This window comes from Pezoporus flaviventris, unplaced genomic scaffold, assembly GCF_033815535.1.
Source record: "Pezoporus flaviventris isolate CSIRO_AGI_PZ_B2104156 unplaced genomic scaffold, CSIRO_AGI_Pfla_v1 ptg000006l, whole genome shotgun sequence".
Taxonomy (NCBI): domain Eukaryota; kingdom Metazoa; phylum Chordata; class Aves; order Psittaciformes; family Psittacidae; genus Pezoporus; species Pezoporus flaviventris.
The window spans coordinates 1,381,325-1,402,488 of NW_026892554.1; the positions used below are offsets into that span (position 1 = coordinate 1,381,325).

Genomic DNA, 21,164 nt, shown 5'->3' on the forward strand with positions numbered 1-21,164 from the left:
TGCTTAAACTGAACACAAAATAGGGACACAAGAAGGTCCTCCAGCAACCCAGCTACACGACAAGCATCGACCTTCTCTCTCCTCTCCACGATGTCTATTCTAAACTCATTGATGGAGGAAGGAGGGAAGAAGATGAGTCAAATATTACCTCCTGATCTGAAATACTTTTGTTTAGGTTTCCTAGAAGAGCTTTTATTATTAAAGCAAGAAAAAGCACATTTTGCAGCAGCAGCTCCTAAATCCTCACCTAAGCCCACACTGCTGTACTTCCACCTATTTTTCCATGATTATAAATACCTGGGTTTGCTGCACGCATCTCAGAAAAAGACTGTATTTCCAGTTTTAAGCTGGCAATAGAACACTTTAATATCTTGGTTCAACCCTCTGATGATAGTGTTTTCTGTTAAATCCTGCTGATTCACAGTGAACAACCAGCACTATTTGCTACCTCCCAGAACAGCAGGAATTGCAGATGCTCAGGTCACTACGAGATACTCTAGAGAGCTAAAGCTTATAACTACTCTGCAAATAAGTTAAAATTTAAGTGTTTAAGATCTCTGCCTCTTTGAGGGAAGAGCTTTTACCAAAATGACAATATCTTCACCAAAAAGAGAAGTAAATAGAAACGCTTTAATCTCAACTAAATAGACTGAGAAGCTTCAGCACTCAACGTGCTGGCAGAAATCTCCACCTGAAGATGCACTCGGAGCCTTCACGAACATCCTCCTGGCTCAGACACTCAGCTCAGTGCCACAAACCAGAGCGTTCAGAAGCAGCACGAGCTGACCTCGAAACTTCACTCCACACAGAGAAGCAAGCTTCAGTGCTTGGGAGGAGACCAAGCACAGCAAAGCCAGCGCTGGTTTCTCCTGGTTCCCTGCTCACCAACTTGCAAAGAAGACGAAGGTAGGGCTTAAAGGCGGAGAACAAGCACGAAGAGGAGAGCTTTATCAATCCACCTTGTCACAAACATAACGACTGCTTTATAGACAAGTTATGGCTACCCTGCAATGAGGTCATTAATCTAATGAAAACGTATCAAGAAAAATGCATTGAGACTGACAACGCTGTACCTCCATCATTAATCCTGACCATATAACACTGCTGTGGGCAGAAGAGCTGTTAAGAGGAAGACACTTAAAATCACTCCACAGATGGAAGTCATCACGTCACTGTAAAAATGGTTTATTAGCAACACACTTGAAAGCATGATCTGAAACTTAACAAGTTCTTTAGTGCATATTTGGGGCTTTGTTGTTGGGCTGCCCTGACACATAGAGCCCTGCAAGAACCGGCTCACAAGCGGGTGGGTTTCAGCTCTGAGCGACTTGGTGAGGGCATTGCCAACACATGTCTGCAAACATGCAAAGATCCAGTTAGCAATGAGCACTGACAATGGTTTCGCTGATGACACTGCTCACGCTGAACCCATTCAGCAGCATGCACTGCAGCAAGAGGCTGAGCACGCAGGCAGGATGAAGTGATTCATTGGGGCTCGGTGCTAGCGGCTTTGCTGAAAACTGGAATAGAAAGAATGTTCAAAGCAAATGTTTTTAAGCAGAAACGTATGCAGTTAGCATTCTGTGCAGAGATAAGCACTTCCATTCTGTGCATATATAAGTGTTTCTAGTCTATGCGTTATAAACGTTGACTAGTAACGCAAATCAAGTGTTTTTGAAGAGGGCAGATTTAGAGTAGACATTAGGAAGAAATCCTTTATTATGAGGGTGCTGAGGCGCTGCCACAGGGTGCCCAGAGAAGCTGTGGCTGCCCCATCCCTGGCAGTGCTCAAGGGCAGGTTGGACACAGGGGCTTGGAGCAAGCTGCTCCAGTGGAAGGGGTCCCTGCCCGTGGCAGGGGCTGGAGCTGGATGGGCTTTAAGGTCCCTTCCAACCTCAGATTTGTTAGCTACAACCATCAGGACATGTAAGCAGGCTTCCTCCATTAATGTAAGTTGCTGCAGATCAACGAGTGCGATCCAAAAGCATTTCTATTTCAGCCAGAGCGAGGGCTGCATCCCAGGAACGCACTTGTGAGGCTTGATGTTGTTAGATGGCTGCAAAGACAAAGCATTTGCTTGTGAGCAAGAAGGACAAAATGCCATTAGCAAAGCTGCCAGAGGGAATACTAATGCCATATTCATCTCTGAGAACTCCTGGTGGCAGGATCTGCCTACTCGAGTGGTTTCTAGTTCTCAAGAGTCACTTGCAGAAGACAAGGGAAACCCAATTAAGGGAAACAGCAGTATCTTTGTCAAAAACCAGCAAGCAATTAAATCTCCCCTACACATGGAAACTTGTATTAAAGCTAATTATTGTACAGCGGTCAATGTAATTGCAACTCAAATGCAATATGGCCCATGTAATTAGTTGGCACTAATGGAAGCCTCCTAATACAACAAATGCACTAAAGGTCCACCTCAAGAACGTTTCCTCACAGTACCAGGAAGTCGTGCTACTTCTCTTGCTGAATTTAAAGAGCACTTTGCAGAAGAGAAGATGGATGGGCATCCCCCCTTTCCCTGATATCAGAGCCCTGGAATGGTTTGAGTTGAAAGGGACCTTAAAGCTCATCTAGTTCCAACCCCCAGTTATTGAAATATATGATAGATCAAGCAACCTACATAGACTTCATCCTAATTGCTGCAGCTGAACAGTTACCACTGAAGCACAAGTAGAGTTAAGAAAGCATCACAGAATTATTAAGGAAAAAGCTAATTTAACAGCCAGCTCTGGAAACATTAACTGAGGCCATTGACAAGGATGAGAAAACTTCACAGAAGGGCATCAGCCTCCAAGAATAATGTAGAACACCCTCGCTGCTTTGGAAAGGCAATATTGACCTGGAGGTGTGGCATGGAAGACAGACCGATGCAGAAGTTGAAGACACGGGTGTATTGACCGTGTGGGTGCAACCAGCGAGTTGCTCCTGCCTGTAGTGCCCGGGCACCTCTAGTAGTGAGTGAGAGGAGTGAACAGGCCAGCAAAACATCCTGTTTTCATCAATATTGTAAAGATTTCTTGAAGTTGTGCCCACACATCCCCATTGCCAGGAACAGAGGCTCCTCCTAACGCTTCTAGAAAGCAACTGTTCAATATTGAAGCAGAAAAATAAAGTTAATCCTAGCTTCTTCAGGATGCTACAGGCTCCCTTCCTCATCTACAGAGTCAATGCATTCACTCTTTATTCTCTTTCAACCCCATTGATAGCCTATAAATTATTACTTGATATTGCAGGGCACCCAGAAGCTCCAGCCAGGGTCAAGGCGATGCACTACAAGAGAGACACTGGCTCCAGAAAGCTTCAGTCCTGGGCCAGCAAAATACCAGATGCTAAAATGCTCCCTGTTTGTGCAAAATAAACTGCTCAGTCTATGTCAAATGCTCCTCTGCTGCTGTTTCCCTTGGCAGATTCATTATCAGTCCACCCCGATCTTCTTCATCCTATTAACTGATGCACTGTCATTTAAAAGGTATTAAATACAGCACGCTACCACACTTGAAAAATTGAATTAATTCCTGAAGGCAGGAAAAAAAGGGCTTCAGAAAGCAAGGAAATGTCACAGACTATGTTCTTTACCACCCTCCCCTCTATGTTTTACGCCAATACTGAACTTGGGGGCAATTAATATCCGATACAGCTCTAGCAGCAGCAAAATAAATATCAGCATCTCCTTCAAACCACTGTTTCGTACCATCCATCACTTCCAGAAGCACACGATCAAGGCAGGAGTCAATGAAGAACTCTGCTTTTTCTCCAGGATTCAATCTAGACTGCTTCTAAATATGGATAATGCCCAGACTACATTCACACATTAAAGCTTTGTAGATTGCCATCAGTGCTTCTGCGGCTTAATTTCATCTGTCCCTCGCAATTCAGACCTTCACTACTTCCACCCTAAAGGAAAGAAATCGCAAAACCCCACTCCACTTTAAACAGAAAAACTCCTGATGCTCACATAAGCAGATTGCTAAGCGTCTTTGAGAGGATATATATTTAAAACCTGGCAGCAAAACTTGATTCCCCCACTAAGCAGGAGCATTGTCTCAGCTTCTATTGCCTCGGTGTTCATAAAAACCATGTTCTGCCATCAGTTAAGCTTGGAAAAGCCAGCGAAGAATGATGAGCTTGACAAGGCAAACAGCTCACGAGTAGATGGGGGGAATACAGCGAGTGAGAGAAGAGTGAACATTTTAAGCAATGATAAAACCCAAAGCACCACAAGGGATTCATTCAGAGTGTTTGGTTTTCATTCCAGCTGCACAGAGGATAGAAAGCCCGGTGCAGGAACACAAAATGGATGCTTTTTCCCCCCTCATTTCCAAAACAAGTTGGTCTGTCCGCTTAAAAACTCATCTCCTCCTCCTGAGTGAGGATGTTAACTGCTCACACAGATGCTGCCTGCTGCTCATTCAAAAGTAAGGAGAGAACCTCAGACATTCTGCGCCCTAAACAGCCCTGCTGCCCCAAGTAACGGGCGATGACAGATCCCATCCACCAGCACAGCCACGTTTGCACAGCCAGCTCCAAACCCACCCCAGCAGATCCACAGGAGCACTCACCCAGCCTGGATGGATTCAGCAGCCAGAGCCTGAACAATGGAGCTCCCCCATTCCAGATTAAGCACAGCACAGCAGACTGTATTAATTACCAGGCAGAAGTTTAAAGTTGCCTTTCATCATTTAGAAATGCTTTGAAATCACTTGTCTGGTGTAGCAGCTCCGAAAGAGCTTTTATCTTCCAGCTGTAACATAGGAGGCACCGGAAAAACCCAGACAACATTCCCTGCCTTCCAGTTCTGGCATCTCTGCCTTTGAATCTCCTGAAGCACAGCAAGAGAGAGAATCCCAGACTGGGTTGGAAGGGATCTTAAAGCTCGCCCAGTTCCAGCTGCCTGCCATGGGCATAGACTCCCTGATATATGACAGGGTGAGATAGACAACAACTAATAAAAGAGCTGGTTAAGTAGAACCTCACTTGAAAATTCAGACTCATAGAAAGCCAAGCTTCAGTTTAATGCCTGTATTTTATACAGCATCCAAAGGCTCCATGCTAGTCCAACAGGTTAAAAAAAGCCTACCACTTCTGCACTACCAGCTCCTGCTTAAAGCATGGATAATTATATACAGCATACAAAGGAAGGTAATTAACACACTTCTCACCTAAAAACAAACAGCTGAGCTAATGGCATGCCTGTTCTCACACACCACCTTCCCCAGGATCCAGAATAATTCACCATTGATACTTCCCAGGCACTCACACTGGAGTAATTTAGGGATGCCATGGTAACATAACTACAGCTCACCACGTCTCACCTTTCATGAAATCCATGCAACTATTACCTCTCCAAAGTGGGATTTTCACCACCTCCAGCCCATAAGTCTATGATACGATTTGATGATGAGCCTATGGTGATTTAAGCCCCCCCCCCCCCCCCAGCATCCTTCGGAAGTTGCCAAGCTCACTTACCATCAAACAGGGGAAAAAAGCCTCCAAAAACCAGCTTTTAGGCATGAAACCCCTTCAGCTGCACCACGAGCACCACTTCATCCCCTCCGAGCACCACACACACACACCCCTGGAGTCCCAGCACCGAGCAGCCCAGACCTGGGTCTCACACACACCTCCCACAAGCACACAGCCATATGCCTCCTGCAGCTGCGAGTTATTAAATGGGATGAACATTAACCATTTAGGCATCGGTGGCAGGCTGAACATGCAAAAAGGCATTCAAGAAACTCCAGCCCTGGAGTTAACTGAAAATAGGCATTTATTAAGGAGGAAACAAGGGGAATCTGCTCCTTTCTTACCTTAAGCAAAGGGAGGTCTCTGAATCCTAATGCATCTCCGAATTTTCAACTTCAAAACCGCATCTGTTGGCGAGTTAAAGTGATTTCCCTCTCCGATCTCCTACAGGGAAGATGTGGAGAAAAGAAGGGAGAACTGAAGTACTCAAGGGTCTGCAACGGCCATCGGAGTTGGATGTTTCCCCCTCTCCCTGTACGAATCCTCTCCTTCAGCCCTGCTGGCTCTGAAGACAGCACTGCAGCCGGATTTCAAGGCTCAGCTCTTGACATGCAGAAGCACTGAAGGATCAAGAACATAAATGTCACTTCCTCCAGGCATCACATCAGCTGCAAAGGAGCCTCATCTGCTCTCGCCAGCACAATCCTGCCCGGCTGAAGAGCAAATCCTGACATCTGCCTTGGGGGGGGCTTTCATCACACCCTGCCGAAGGATCCCAAGTGTAAAGCCCCGATCTAAAGGATCCCTGTTTCAGCTACACCATGGTGTAGCCCGACTCGAGACACTGCACAAGTGGAGGGGCACGAACTGAAAAGCTAATAAAACAGAAGTCAAAGCCTAACCTTGAAACAAATCACAGCTGCCTCCATCTGAGCGGTAGCAGAGGCTCTGCTATTATTAAATGAGCTTCAGGAGAGATTTAACTAACTGGATTCCACTGCAATGCTTTACTTATGGCATGTGTGCCTGTCCCAGAATACTTCCTGAAGGTTTTTCCCATCTCTTTTATTGCTTTTGCGTATTTCCTGAACAAATCCAACAGGCACAAGCCCTGTGGAGGCTGGAATCCGTGTATTAACGGGGTTGGGACACTATTGCATAACAGTGGCCTAAAGTTGCTTAAAATAGAAATTAGATGTCACGACCACAACATCCTAAATACACGCCACACGTCGATTAAGCAGAAACCAGGACACCAGCATCGACTGGAAACACCATATAATTAACTCCTAAAATGGCATTTTAATGGTCTCTGCCCTTGCTCCAGCCAGCAATAGCATGTATAATTACTCTCTTATTAGCTCTCTGCATCCTTCCCTGGCATTCCCGACTGAAAACGAAACAAACCCTCTTCTGTTGGAGTTTGCCTGGAAGAAGCCTTGTTTTAAACGGATTACGCGCTGCTAAAAGCAAACCGGACCCGTCACAGGAGGCTTAGTCATGCACTTGGAGGCTGCTTCTTTAGGTATCTACCACACACCTGGATCTTTTACAGATCTATCGGAGTTCGCTCCATAAAGTAAATGTTATCCCCCGTTCAGCTGCGTGCCAACGCAACGCTGAGCCTGCAGCAATTCCTTCCTCTAATCCTCTTGCTGGAGGCTCCATTTAATAAACAAAGGCAGCTCCAATAATTCAACCCGTACTTTCAGAGATGCGATGTGCCTGTCAGAAGCTCTCTGCAAGAGACTCAGGGCATTTCTTCAGCCCCTTCCCAAGGCTTTGCATACGTTTAAGCCTGCGTCTTGCCGTTTGAATGCTGATAACCACCGCGCTCCTTCGCTCCCCTTTGGAGGCTTAAACACAAGCACAGACGTTTTTATTAGCGCATCACGCACCATTAAACTGCCAGCTTGGCTTCCAGCATCCTCTTTAGGAAATAAATAAACGCAGGGCCTCGAACACATCTTCACAACAAAAATACTCATTTCCTTGGCACTGGTTTTTCTGCTCAACCGAAGCGAACAAAGCCCAAACCCAACAAAGCACCGCGTGGTTCCCTTCCAGCCAGGCTGCAGATGATGGGAACCACTCGACACACCACATGTACTGTTAAAGGCTGCTCGGTATGTTCACAGAACACCCAGCCAAGAGCTCTTCCTTCACTTGCCTCCTCCAAGAGACTGATTTTCGTTACTGAAGAGTTCACAAAGCAGGAACTGCCCCACTCTGCACCACGCTCGCACAGGAGCAGCTCCCCGAGAAAACACCCCATACACAGCACCACGGCAGTGCTGTTGACTGCTGATGTGGAGATTGGGGTTGGGCAAAGGTCCCCATGGTCCCTGCTGTCCCCACACAGGGAGGCCAGGGCTGCTGTGTTACAGGTGAAAAGAGAATCACAGAATCCCAGCCTGGGTTGGGTTGGAAGGGACCTCAAAGCTCCTCCAGCTCCAACCCCTGCCACGGGCAGGGACCCCTTCCACTGGAGCAGCTTGCTCCAAGCCCCTGTGTCCAACCTGGCCTTGAGCACTGCCAGGGATGGGGCAGCCACAGCTTCTCTGGGCACCCTGTGCCAGCGCCTCAGCACCCTCAAAGGGAAGAGCTTCTGCTTAAGAGCTCAGCTCAGTCTCCCCTCGGGCAGGTTAAAGCCATTCCCCTTGGCCTGTCCCTACAGGCCCTTGCCCAAAGCCCCTCTCCAGGTTTCTTCTCAGCCCTTTTAGGTACTGTAAGACTGCTACGAGCTCTCCCCCGAGCCCTCTCTGCGAATAAGCATCCCTGCAACAGCTTGGACACAGCCAGGAGAGCCAATCTGGCCACGTTATGGATCTGTCTGCTGCTGGCTTGCGGGAAGAGCAGCTGCAGAGCCTGGAAATAAACCCAGGAGATTGCCTGGGGCTGAGCACGGAGCAGCCAAGCAGGTGCCTTCCCCCTCAGCTTCCCTCTCACAAGGCGAGAGGCAGCTCCTGCAAACAGCTTGCACCGGGGGCTAGACCAGGGCATCGCTCCAGCAGTGAAGAAACCCCTTGGGATACCTCCAGAAGAGGGATTCGGATCTTGGTGCAGTCAGACTGCCAGCCAGCACCACCAGGACTGCAGTAAGCAGAGGGTGAGAGGGCAGAAACAGAGCAGGAGAAGGCAATGCTTAATGCAGCCCCGAGGGAAGGAGAGCACCTCTTCTGCGTTCAGAGGAGCCCAAAGCCACGCTGGAATCAGCAGCCCAATGCCCAGCAGGAAAGCAGATGAGGGTAAACCTCACGTACACAGAGCTGCACATTTACCAACAGCTTTTATGAATATATGCATGAAATGAGAGATTCCAAGCCATCAGCAGAGACCGGTTTTTGCTCGCTGGTCCAAGCCATCTGCTGCGCTTTAAGATGCGCTCCACTCAGCGCTTCGCTTCTCCAAACTCCGCTTCAGCACTGAAACGAAGCTTTGGATCCCTTTTGGTATCCTCCCGGAATTACAGTGATTCCAGCAGTTTGGTGACTCATGGGTACATGGAACCCGGTGATTAAAACCCCTTTGCCTGCAACCTGCAAGCAAACAGATAACGTGTCCATAGCCCGCTGTGCCTGAACGCGGTGTGACGGGGGCACGTGCTGCCTTCAAAGTGGCAAAACAGCCAAGAACATGGATTTTGGCACAGGGTGCCCAGAGAAGCTGTGGCTGCCCCATCCCTGGCAGTGCTCAAGGCCAGGTTGGACACAGGGGCTTGGAGCAAGCTGCTCCAGTGGAAGGTGTCCCTGCCCGTGGCAGGGGTTGGAACTGGATGGCTTTAAGGTCCATTCAACTCAAACCATTCCATGAGATCTATGATCTTTCAGGACACAGCCTAAAGAGATGCTCCAAAACCAGCTGAACTAATTTTGTTCCCATTTCTCTCACGAATCCACCAAAGTAACATTTTCTCTTCATGCCCCGGCAGGAGGATTTTACCCTGTTTCTATTAAACAGCAAGACCTCCTATTTCACTTGGGGGATCCATAAACCAGAAGCTGTTGTTTCTAAAGCTCCAAGATTATTAAGAGAAAAGAAACCTCTGCTCCCAGCTGCTGCACACTTGACACTGAGCCACAGGCACGATTCCTCCTCCGAGCTGCTTTAGCATTTTCCCATCCAAGTCAGGAATGTGCCAGGTTCAAGTTACACACTTCACATAGAGCATCTGACACGGCCAGAAACCCCCGAGCTCTGGGTTTCTGCTCTCATACAGTGCCTGTTACCCATGCAGCTCCTCTGACCCGTGCCCATCCATCGGGATACAGATGGGTGTCTTCTCCCTAACCCTGCTTTTCTCACTTCCCAGCTGTGCAGGATGGTGGTACGGACACTCAGAAGAGCAACAGGGAAGCGGGGACCTGATGTCTCAGCTGAGATGCCAAAGGCCAGCAAAGGGTTTATATCATCATGCTGCTCGGCTGGAGGGCACAGAGGGAGACGCAGGCACCCCAACACCATGCACCCAACACACAGAGCTTCCTGATGACATTTGTCACTTACTAAGAGTGCTTTTCAATTTCAATAAGGTGCTTAAAGTGACAGCACCCAATTAACTGCTCAGTGGGAAGACAGCATCAATATTCATGAAGCAGTCATGGAGCAGACGTGGGATTCATAATTGCCTGAACCCACCCGCAACAGAGCCGCACTAATACTGTACCATAACCCCCCGACAATGTGCTTTCCTTTAAATCAATATTCATTCCAGTGGCAGCACCACCTCCTCCCCAAAATATAGATATAAAACCCATCAATAGTCAAATCAGGAGCTGGTTTGGGTTCCAGCCTCATTTTTGCCCATTTAAACAGTGCTCACCTTTACCCAGCAATGTTTCCAGTGAGAGGAGGAATTCCAGGGCCACAGAAAGAGGAACCACAGCCTGACTCAAGCTCACGGGCTTAAACCTGACTAACGAGTCCCTCAATTTGAGCCACAGAGGCACTAAAACCATTCCAAGTGCTGCCATTCCAGTGCTCAGTCCCAGCACAGCTGGGTTTTCTGGCTGCTGTGTAGTGCAAAGTGGTTATTTCGATTAAAACCAGGGCTCAGTTTAATAGTGATCCCTTTGTTCTACAGGGTGGGGGGAAAAAAGTAACATTATAATGCTGAACCTGAATTATTTCAGCCCAGAACTGTCTCGAACACAAAGGACCTGCCTGCCTCTGGCCACCAAAGCGGAGCAGGAGCTGCTGCAGGTCCCAGAGCAGGGCAAATCTCTGTTCAAGAGCACCAGCATGGCAAGCTCTGCTCTTGTAGCCACAATGGTTTCATTGGCATCTTGTTTTCCACCCTCTCTAGGCTTGTGAGCCTCATCCACGCAGCCCCAACATGCAAGATCAGGAAGCCAGGGGCTCCCCATCCAGACTAACTTTAAGTTTGCAATGCAGAACAGTGGAATAAGAACGTTTTGAAGCACATCCCAAGAGAAACGATGATAAACAGCAGGAGGCCGAACTGCACTTGGATACCAAGGGGACCAAACTGCACTTGGATACCAAGGGGACCAAACTGCACTTGGATACCAAGGGGACCAAACTGCACTTGGATACCAAGGGAAAGGGGTTTGCAGGACACAGAAGTGACAGCAAACACGACGCAGGACCTGCTGCAGTCAGAGCAAACCTGCTCCCTGGAAGCAGAGGAGCCAATGCCAGCAGAGGGCACTCGGAAGCCAAGAGAGAACAAACCCACCGTGCGTGTGCAGGACGTGGGGATGGCTCTGCCAATGCCTCCGTGGAGCGGGAATTGTGCCTTTTAGTCCTCAAGCAGCCACCAAGGCAACACGTTTGATCCGTGGTACGTTCTACACTGCAACCTTCTGCAAGGGAAACTTAAATCCTCCTGGAAAAGTGGACAACTTCACAGCAGCCAAATCTGAAATTCCCTTTAGGCACTGGGAGCTGCTCTAAGGTCTCCCTGGAGCCTTCTCTTCTCCAGGCTGAGCCAGCCCCAATTACATAGGTTTAGAAGCTAATACTCGAGTTTTCAGGCTCACACAGGTGGGTTTTAAGGCAAAACCAGAACGTGCCATTGCTAAGTCTGCAGACCCAAGTCCTGTGTGCTGCTGCACCACCACCAGAAGATGCATCCTGCAGCCACTACACCCTTAGCAAGGTTCTCCAGGCAGCTCCAGCTCCTGACCTCCTGAGGCTGTGCCCTTCTGATAAAGACACAAGGCAAGCAATCGAGTGTCGGAGAAACCCAGCAGCACCTTAAGCCTTCCAAACCCCAAACCAGCCATCAAAACGTGGCGGTTCTGCAAAGGATCTGAGAGCTTTTGTTTTCCCAAGCCACCCATACTATAAAATTGTGCAAAAAAAAAGGCATTTAGAGACTTGAGAATGACACCCTTAAAAAGGTGAGAACCTGATAAATCTCACACCTCACTCCTGCACCAAAGCCAAGTTTTGTATATAGCTAAGGAGCACCTCGCAATGATGCATTGCTATGGAGCCTGCAGTGTTGTGCAGCCCATTTGCATCTCTATTACTCTGTCAATTTTACAGTGCACAAATACCAGGAATGCTTCACTGTTACTGAACCCCGATGCCAGGGTTTGCCTTCCCAAGGAAACGTGGAACCGTGCAAAATCCTTTCTCTAATGCAAAACATCCTCTGCTGGTGCTTACTGCGATCCTCAGCTCTGCGACCCAAATTCACCTTCTCTATGTGTAACTCTTTGGTAAATACAAGGCACCAGATATTTGCTTGTAAATGTAGCCTGAAGATCCCAGACTGGTTTGAGTTGGAAGGGACCTTAAAGCTCATGAAGTTCCAACCCCCTGCCACGGGCATGGACGCCTTCTACTAGAGCAGGGTGCTCCAAGCCCCATCCAACCTGGCCTTCAAAGATCAAATATAAGCACTAAATGTGCATTGAGTGACTTTGTCCATGTTATACCAATAGGGATACATAAGCTCCTGTCCAGAGCAGTAATAAACTACTCATAGAGTGATAAAAAAAGCCCTTTATGAAACATTCAGTGGAAATAAGAGCAGTCCCTATTGAGGAAGGCATCTGGCAGACATGAAACCCAAAAGCACACCTTTTTTCTCTCCCCTCTATCTGTCCATTCTCACCTCTCAGCAAGGTGCTGCTCTTCCTCCTTCCAACCAGCATTCAAGGGGTTTGATACTGCAGGTTAAAACTGTGTTTGAGCAGCTCATTTTGATATAAAGCTATTTCCCTATCAGAGGGAAGCAAAGCAAATACACACCTCGCAGTAACTACAGAGTTAAACGTAAGGACATGAGTGCAGCTCCCTTCTTTTTTCCACTGCGATCTTATTTAGTATATTAAGCAAAGGAATCCAAGTGTTGCATTAAGTTCTCCATAATTCATCACTTTTCCCGATAACAGAATAGAAAGAGTTCTTTTAAAAGTCTAATTCCCAGCAGGCTTCATATGAACATTCTCCGAGAGTGCTGCTCATGCTTTAGAACAGGCATTAAACAGCTACAGCATTTGATGTTTGGAAACAAAGTCACCCATCTGCCAAGGGCTTTGGAAGCAGTACATGCCACCAAAGATTTTCTGTTCTAAACCCACTTCATGGGAAAGAACAAATCCCCAGACAGGCAAAGCTTAAAGCTTAAAAATAATCCTTTCCACTCGCTCCCAGCTCTCCTTAGGGAAGGAGTTTGTTTACTGGGAAGCACCAGTTTCCTGTTGCAAAGAGCCACCCCTCACGTAAGACTGGAGGGCTCAGATCTACCTTATCGCAAGGAAATAATGGCATTTATAAATGAATCATAACGCTCAAAAATAACTGACCTACTTTGCCTGGCCACCAAGGATCCGCAAGCAGCCAAGCTCCCAGTTACCACCGTGCCAATGGAAGTGTGAAGGCGTTGCACGTCAAGCTGAGATCTCACAGCAAGGCACAGCACAGGCAGCTGCCTGCAGAACCTCACCGCAGGGCTCGCTAAGCCTCCCAGTTCACTGCCAGTTACCTCCATGAGGCTTCCTCAAACACAAAGTGCCGCAGTCCGGCTGGCCCTGGCATCCATAGCATGCTCTTTCGCTTTGGAGGTACTCAAAGGTTCAGCTACAGAGCAGGGACTTGCAGAAAGCTTCTTGTCTGCTGAGGGAAGCACTGAAAATAGCTCAGAGAGATAAACACCACATCCCTTGGTTGCAATGTGCCCATAGAATCATGGAATGCTTTGTGTTGGAAGGGACCTTAAAGCTCCTCCAGCTCCAAACCCCTGCCACGGGCAGGGACACCTTCCACTGGAGCAGCTTGCTCCAAGCCCCTGTGTCCAACCTGGCCTTGAGCACTGCCAGGGATGGGGCAACCACAGCTTCTCCGGGCACCCTGTGCCAGCGCCTCAGCACCCTCACAGGGAAGAGCTTCTGCCTAAGAGCTCAGCTCAGTCTCCCCTCTGGCAGGTTAAAGTCATTCCCCTTGCCCTGTCCCTACAGGCCCTTGTCCCAAGCCCCTCTCCAGGTTTCCTGCAGCCCCTTCAGGCACTGTAGCTGCTCTCAGGTCTCCCCTTCAGGAGCCTTCTCCTCTCCAGGCTGCCCCAGCCCAGCTCTCTCAGCCTGGCTCCAGAACAGAGCTGCTCCAGCCCTCGCAGCTCCATGTCCTCCATGAAGCTCGGGACAGGCTTCCAAGCAGAGTGGCTGGAAGAAAAGCCCAAGAGCAGGTCACAGGGAGCTCCCTCACTTTGGGAACAAAGGCAGCATGCTTGGGACAAGGAACATCCTGGTGCTTGTGAGGCCACAGGCATCAGGGAGAATTTTGGAAGCTGAACAGCAGAGCTCCATCTGTAGCCCCACACAGCGAGTGCTGGGGTCCTGCTCTGCCTGGGCTTAGGGGTGACTGAATCCTCACCCTTTTGTAATCCTAACCCCCTGCTGCCTTTAAGGCACTGCTAACATATGGCTGAGCAGGATGCAGCTCTTCCTCCCGCCTACCCAAAAGCGAGCAGCTCTTCTGACAGCTTCACTTCCTGGGGAATTCAGATTCTTCTGGAAGCGTACTCAGGGCATGAATTAGAGCAAAGCCCACTAACAGGCGGAGGCAGGCGGCTGTCAGCGCACAAAGCACTGCGGGACTGGCTTCGGATGGCATCGGATCCAAATTCACCTTCTCCAGTGCCGATTTGTCACGTAGGCAAGGGGGAAAAGCACCCCAGACCCATTATGAAATGGAGCAGAGGTGCACAGCTATTTAAGTAGCGATTAAAAATACATCATGACAACTACAACTGCACTCAGCATCTTCCCTGTTCTTCCACGGATGCCTCATTCTTTGGATCTTCAACCAGCAGAAAACCCCCTCAAGCCCTGGAGAATCCCTGCCCGCACAAGCATATTCCCTTTAAGTACAACCAGAGGGTCCCGGCGGGTGCCACCACATCACACACCACCAAAGGCTCCCCTTCTCTGCAGGATGAGGGATGGGATCTATTCTGGTTTCTCAGCCACACGAAGGAGAACATTGAAACAAACCCCCCCAAGCCCAAACCACACTGAGAAAATGACCTCTCCCTTCCCACAGCAGCAGATGCTCTGATCTCATTTGTTGACATTTATCATTAGGAAGGGAAACGTCTGAAAGCCCTACGAGGAGAGGAAAGCTCCTTAGGGGGTTTAAGAAAGCCTACATTAAACAGCAGCGATGGCAAGAGCCGATTATACACGGAGCAGTTAACACAGACTTAGCTGTGTTAAAGAACTTGATGAAACCTGCTCAGACAACGTCACAGCAGCTTTCTGTGCTCAGCTTCACATCAGGAACCTTCGAACAGGAGGGTTCCATGAAGAAATCATAGAATCATGGAATGGTTTGGGTTGGAAGGGATCTTAAAGCTCATCCAGTTCCAATGCCCTGCCACAGGCAGGGACACCTTCCACTGGAGCAGGCTGGCATTCACCCATTCCTAGTGACCAATAGAACCAAAGTCCTATTTCCTCAAGTGCTTTTTTTTTTCCCCAGGAAATACTTGGGATCTCTTGGTATTGTTGGGAAGATTCCTATGGGAAATTCAAACATTCCTTAAATAGAACAAGGGGGAAAATAAGCTCTTTCTGCTCAGATTTAAACTTCCTCTTTTCTACAAGGGAACAAAACCAGCAGAAACAGTTCTTCAGGAACACCACACCCCAGAAGAAACAGGGAAATCATCACTTGCAGCACAGGAACCAGAGCTTAAGAGGCACAGAGCTGCCTTTCCAAGCACCAGACACACTCATTGAAGCTGAGCTCAACCTTTGGTATCTCCAAGACTGAGAAGCTCAAACACAGATCCGGAGTTCTCACCTCCAAAGGCAGCCCCATGGCTTCAGCAGCTCCCGTTGCTCCTGATGAACAGCTTTTGTGCCAGAACCATCTGGAATTTCCTGCATGACTTAATGCAATCAAAAAGAGGAAAAGAAACACACAAAGAGCCCCATTTCCCAGGTTAAACCGGCTCAGGGACGCTCCTTTCAAACCAGCCTCTTCAGAGGGCTTCTCACCAGGGCACAGCCCGAACCAAGCTCACAGCCACCCACCAGGGACACAGGGAAAGCTCCACGATCCTGGAACAGGCAAGAAGAGGACAGAAAACACGGAGCTTGACTGAAGCCACTTGAGAAGCTAAAGCAAGCGTTAACCTTCCTGCTCCCCACCACACATGAGAGCATCAAGTGTTCTACCACCAGCAAAAGCCAAGCTCATTTCACTCAGCCACTTCAGCTCTGTCCTCCCCTTGCCTTTTCATGGGTCTATGCATTAGCCCTAAACATTTTGAAGCCCAAGCCCCACTGGGTTGGGTGTCTGAGTGGCTAACCTTGCTGCTTAGATCTACAGCTGCTTCAGGTGCTTCAGATTTTATTATCATGAAACAGGGAACACATGATGCCTGAGAGAGCCAAGAGTCAAGGCTCCAAAGTCTCTATCCAGGAGATCCTGCACGGGAGCACACACACAGTATGCTAGAGATTGGAAGGGACCTCAAAAGATCATCTAGTCCAATCCCCCTGCCGGAGCAGGAACACCTAGATAAGGTTACACAGGAATGGGTCCAGGTGAGTTTTGAATGTCTCCAGGGAAGGAGACTCCACAACCTCCCTGGGCAGCCTGTTCCAGTGTTCCATCACCCTCACTGAGAAGAAGTTTCTTCTCAAGTTTAAGTGGAACCTCTTGTGTTCCAGTTTGTACCCATTACCCCTTGTCCTATCATTGTTTGCCACTGAGTAGAGCCTGGCTCCATCCTCGTGACGCTCCCCCTTTATATATTTATAGACACCAATAAGGTCACCCCTCAGTCTCCTCTTCTCTAAACTATAGAGACCCAGCTCCCTCAGTCTTTCCTCATAAGGGAGATGCTCCACTCCCTTAATCATCTTCGTTGCCCTGCGCTGGACTCTCTCCAGCAGCTCCCTGTCCTTCTTGAACTGAGGGGCCCAGAACTGGACACAATATTCCAGATGGGGTCTCACCAGGGCAGAGGAGAGGGGAAGGAGGACCTCTCTCGACCTACTAACCACCCCCCTTCTAATACACCCCAGGATGCCATTGGCCTTCTTAGCCACAAGGGCACAGTGTTGGCTCATGGTCATCCTGTCATCCACTAGGACCCCCAGGTCCCTCTCCCCTACACTGCTCTCTAACAGGTCGTTCCCCAACCTATACTGGAACCTGGGGTTGTTCCTGCCCAGATGCAGGACTCTACACTTTCCCTTGTTATATTTCATCAAGTTATTCCCTGCCCAACTCTCCAGCCTGCCCAGGTCTTGCTGGATGGCAGCACAGCCTTCTGGCGTGTCAGCCACTCCTCCCAGCAACACGGGCATTCCCTGAACATCTTCATTTCCAAGAGTGCGACTATGGACAAATAAACCCCAACTCCTGAACCCGTGGCCAAACCAATCCATTCTGTGATCCATAAGCTACCCGTTACCTAAAGCCTGTAAATCAGATCTTATACAGTGACACCAGCCAACTGGCTCCCGTACCAGGGGACACCGGCTGATCTTTGACTCATAACACAAGCAATATAAATGAGGACAAAACAAAAGGTACCATACTTGAGATAAGGCACTGATTAAAAGCTCACTGCCTTTGGAATGAGCAGCCAGCTTGCTTCAGAAGGATCTCATTACCATGCATTCCTCTGTCACCTCCAATATTTCCGATTCACTATTAACATTTAAAGCATGGCTCAGGAGCTATGTGGGGTTAGAAGGTAAACTTGGTTAAACGTTACCTAGAGCACTACAAAGCCTGTCTGTGCTGCCCCAGGTTTGAGCCATGCTTCACTCACATTAAAGGCAAGAGCCGAGGCTCACCTGTGGCTCAGTTGGCACCAAGATCAGCAGTGAGGAGGGATTTCTAAGCCAACAACCCACTTATCACACACAGAGGAGGTGCCACCTCCCAGCGCTGAAAAGACACCAACAAGGAGCAGGAAGCAAAAAGGATGCCAAGAGGAAAAGAGGTGAAGAAACAGAAGCAAAGGCTGTGACTGTGGAGCACGGGGGCAAGGGGGAGTCAAGCAAACAGTGAGTGCTGAGAGGAAGCAAATTCCCATTCCATTCCAGAAACGAGAGGTGAAAATCCACTGAGGCTGCAGGAAAGCTAAAGCTGCACAAGGGTTACTGGCACGAGGAAATACTTCCCACTTATAAGTGTTGATTCCACAAATTTGCTTTAGAAGCATCACAATTTTAGCATTAGGGGGGAGGGGGAAAGGGAAAACATCACAAAATGACAATATTGTAAAAGAGGAACATCTGACATTTTAGGTCTGAAACACAAGGCTAAAGTGATCATGGAATGGTTTGGGTTGGAAGGGACCTTAAAGCTCCTCCAGCTCCAAACCCTGCCACGGGCAGGGACCCCTTCCACTGGAGCAGCTTGCTCCAAGCCCCTGTGTCCAACCTGCCCTTAAGCACTGCCAGGGATGGGGCAGCCACAGCTTCTCTGGGCACCCTGTGCCAGCGCCTCAGCACCCTCACAGGGAAGAGCTTCTGCCTAAGAGCTCATCTCAGTCTCCCCTCTGGCAGGTTAAAGCCATTCCCCTTGGCCTGTCCCTACATCCCTTGTCCCAAGCCCCTCTCCAGGTTTCCTGCAGCCCCTTCAGGCACTGGAGCTGCTCTCAGGTCTCCCCTTCAGGAGCCTTCTCCTCTCCAGGCTGACCCAGCCCAGCTCTCTCAGCCTGGCTCCAGAGCAGAGCTGCTCCAGCCCTCGCAGCACCTCCATGGCCTCCTCTGGACTCACTCCAGCAGCTCCACGTCCCTCCTGCATTGGGGCCCCCAGAGCTGAAGGCAGTTGATGAGTCAATTGCTTTGAAACCCAGCAGAAATCAGATCTCCAAGTTTTGACTGCGGCTCAGACATGAAAGCTGCTTCATTAAAAACATACCCAAACACGCAAGTAACCAGTTTAAGAAGCACCACAAGTAGATGCCTTTTAATCTTCTGCCTCAATTAAATGTTCAGAGAAAGAGAACGACTTTAGATGTAACCTCAGTGAAGTCCTTCTCTTAATGAAGGAGTAGAGATCCTGAAAGAAGAAAGGAAGAAAGAAGAAAACTCCCAGAGACCACAAAAGGCAAAGAGACCACTGTGTTTTGGTTATCACCTCTTCATGCTACAATACCACAGGTGACAGCTGCCAAACATTTTGGGTGGCTCTGGGGGTTTTGTTGGTTTTATTTTTACCCACATTTACCTGTTTCTCTGTAGCAGCCACCTCCTGTTTACTGCAGCATGTGCCCTGCCCGGTGACTTGTGCTCCTCTCTCTTTTCCTGCCAGAGTAGCCCTATAGACTCAGCATTACAAATGGGAGTGCTATTGTTAAGGAATCAATTGGACAATGAAAGAGCTAAGGACACTTGTCTTACAGAAAATTACTGTCAAATGCTGCCAGACCCAGCTTTCCTTCTTTCTGGGCCAGCAGCCAGATACTAATCATTTCAGGTCCCTACTAATTCTTCACTGTGTAACACGCTGCGTGGTAAAGAAAAGGGGCCGCTTACTCGAGGCTGTGCTTCAGGATACTTCCATTGATCGCTGAAAAGGACACTGCCTCCATCCCAAATGCAGGCAGGGATGTTCTTACCTCCTGAAAAGCAAAAGGACTTCCCCAGGCACCACCTGAAGGGCCCCGTGCCAGGATCTCCTTATTGAAACAAGTCCTCGTTCCTTATTAGAGCACAGTGTCAAGGGCCATTCCACACGCTGGGCAGAGAGAAGGAGGCGTGGAAGTGATGCTGTGTCTCTGTAGGAAGGGACTGGCTCCTATAAAAGGTGTTCCTGGCTAACTGAGGGGCCTCTGACCTCAGCTCTATTTGCTGATGCTGACTGGATCCGAAGGGTTCGTGGGTCACTGAAGTGAAACCAACGCCTTTGAGTAAACAGAGTGCAATCATTCACCCACATTTCACAACCATGCCAAAGAGCATCTTAGCAGGGCAAGAAGCCTCCACACATGCATTAAAGATTGTTAAGGCTTGTTCCAACTGGCCAAGTTAGAAGCACACGTCCTTAAAAGCCTTTCTTGCGTGGCCAGTTCTAACTAGCAGAACTATTAACGACTGGCAGCTCCTGCATCTCATGGAACAAACCAAAAGGCTCCAGTTGCTAAGTCAAAAAGATAAAAACACCCAAAACTTCACACTTTTTGGCCTGTGCTCACCCTGAAGCTAACAAGCAGCCTTTGGAAAAACTAGATCTCACTCCCATACATACACTGATCCTCTTCCACTACCTGGAAGGTATTTGCCTTCAGAACATTAAAATCCTGCTTAAAGGCAGAATGTATTAGGTAAGAGTTTGCATGGTGATACTACTGCCGGGCATTCTTCTTGTGAGCTTCCAAATGGGCAGAACAGTCCACAAGGCTCAAACCTGCCTGCAACTACAGCATAAGCACAACTTGTGTTCTCCTAACTTTGCATTAGTGCCCAAAATCTCTTTTATTTTGAGACCTCTTCCACACTTTCATAGAATCATCATGGACTGGTTTGTGTTGGAAGGGACCTTAAAGCTCTTCCAGCTCCAACCCCTGCCACGGGCAGGGACCCCTTCCACTGGAGCAGCTTGCTCCAAGCCCCTGTGTCCAACCTGGCCTTGAGCACTGCCAGGGATGGGGCAGCCACAGCTTCTCTGGGCACCCTGTGCCAGCGCCTCAGCACCCTCACAGGGAGGAGCTTCTGCCTCAGAGCTCAGCTCAGTCTCCCCTCGGGCAGGTTAAAGCCATTCCCCTTGGCCTGTCCCTACAGGCCCTTATAAAAGCACAAGGTTTCACACATGAGGTCCAGAGCAGCTGATGTGCACGTTGCACTCTGACAGAAGCCACCGTACATACCCTGAGACACACTGTCCTCATCCCCCGTGTGCTCACCGGTGCCCGTTCTAGCTCTCCCAAGAGCACATGGATATTGCTTCACTTCCCCGTTCCCATGGAAGGCATCCATCAGGGTTTCTCCTCCTCACACTGCTCAAGTGGGTGTGAATTCCAGAAGCAAAACGAAGAGCGTGAACAGGCCGCATCTCTTTGCGTCAAGACCCATTAAAGGAGAGTAATGACAACAACTGGTCCTGTACTAAAGCACCTCCAGCACCCCCCCCATGGCAGCCTTCCTACCAAAGCCAATTTCGCCTTGTGCTTGGAGCACGCAGAGATCCCTCACACAAACACGGCTGGAGGTGGCCAATACCTCCCTGCTCCCAGCAGCACCAACAGTTTGCTGCTA

The 21,164-nt window shown here is 49.0% G+C and overlaps 1 protein-coding gene across 4 annotated transcripts in view; it reads right to left on the minus strand.

The window, feature by feature from the left end:
• The window catches only part of GLCE (glucuronic acid epimerase), a 41,219-nt gene extending 21,083 nt beyond the window's left edge, over positions 1–20,136 (minus strand). For 2 of the 4 annotated variants that reach the window (XR_009742097.1, XM_061446535.1), the window contains exon 1: positions 5,811–7,569. The gene's annotated coding sequence lies outside the window, so the exon portion shown is untranslated. The other 2 variants (XM_061446536.1, XM_061446537.1) reach the window with 2 other exon arrangements.
• Positions 20,137–21,164: the final 1,028 nt, after the last annotated feature.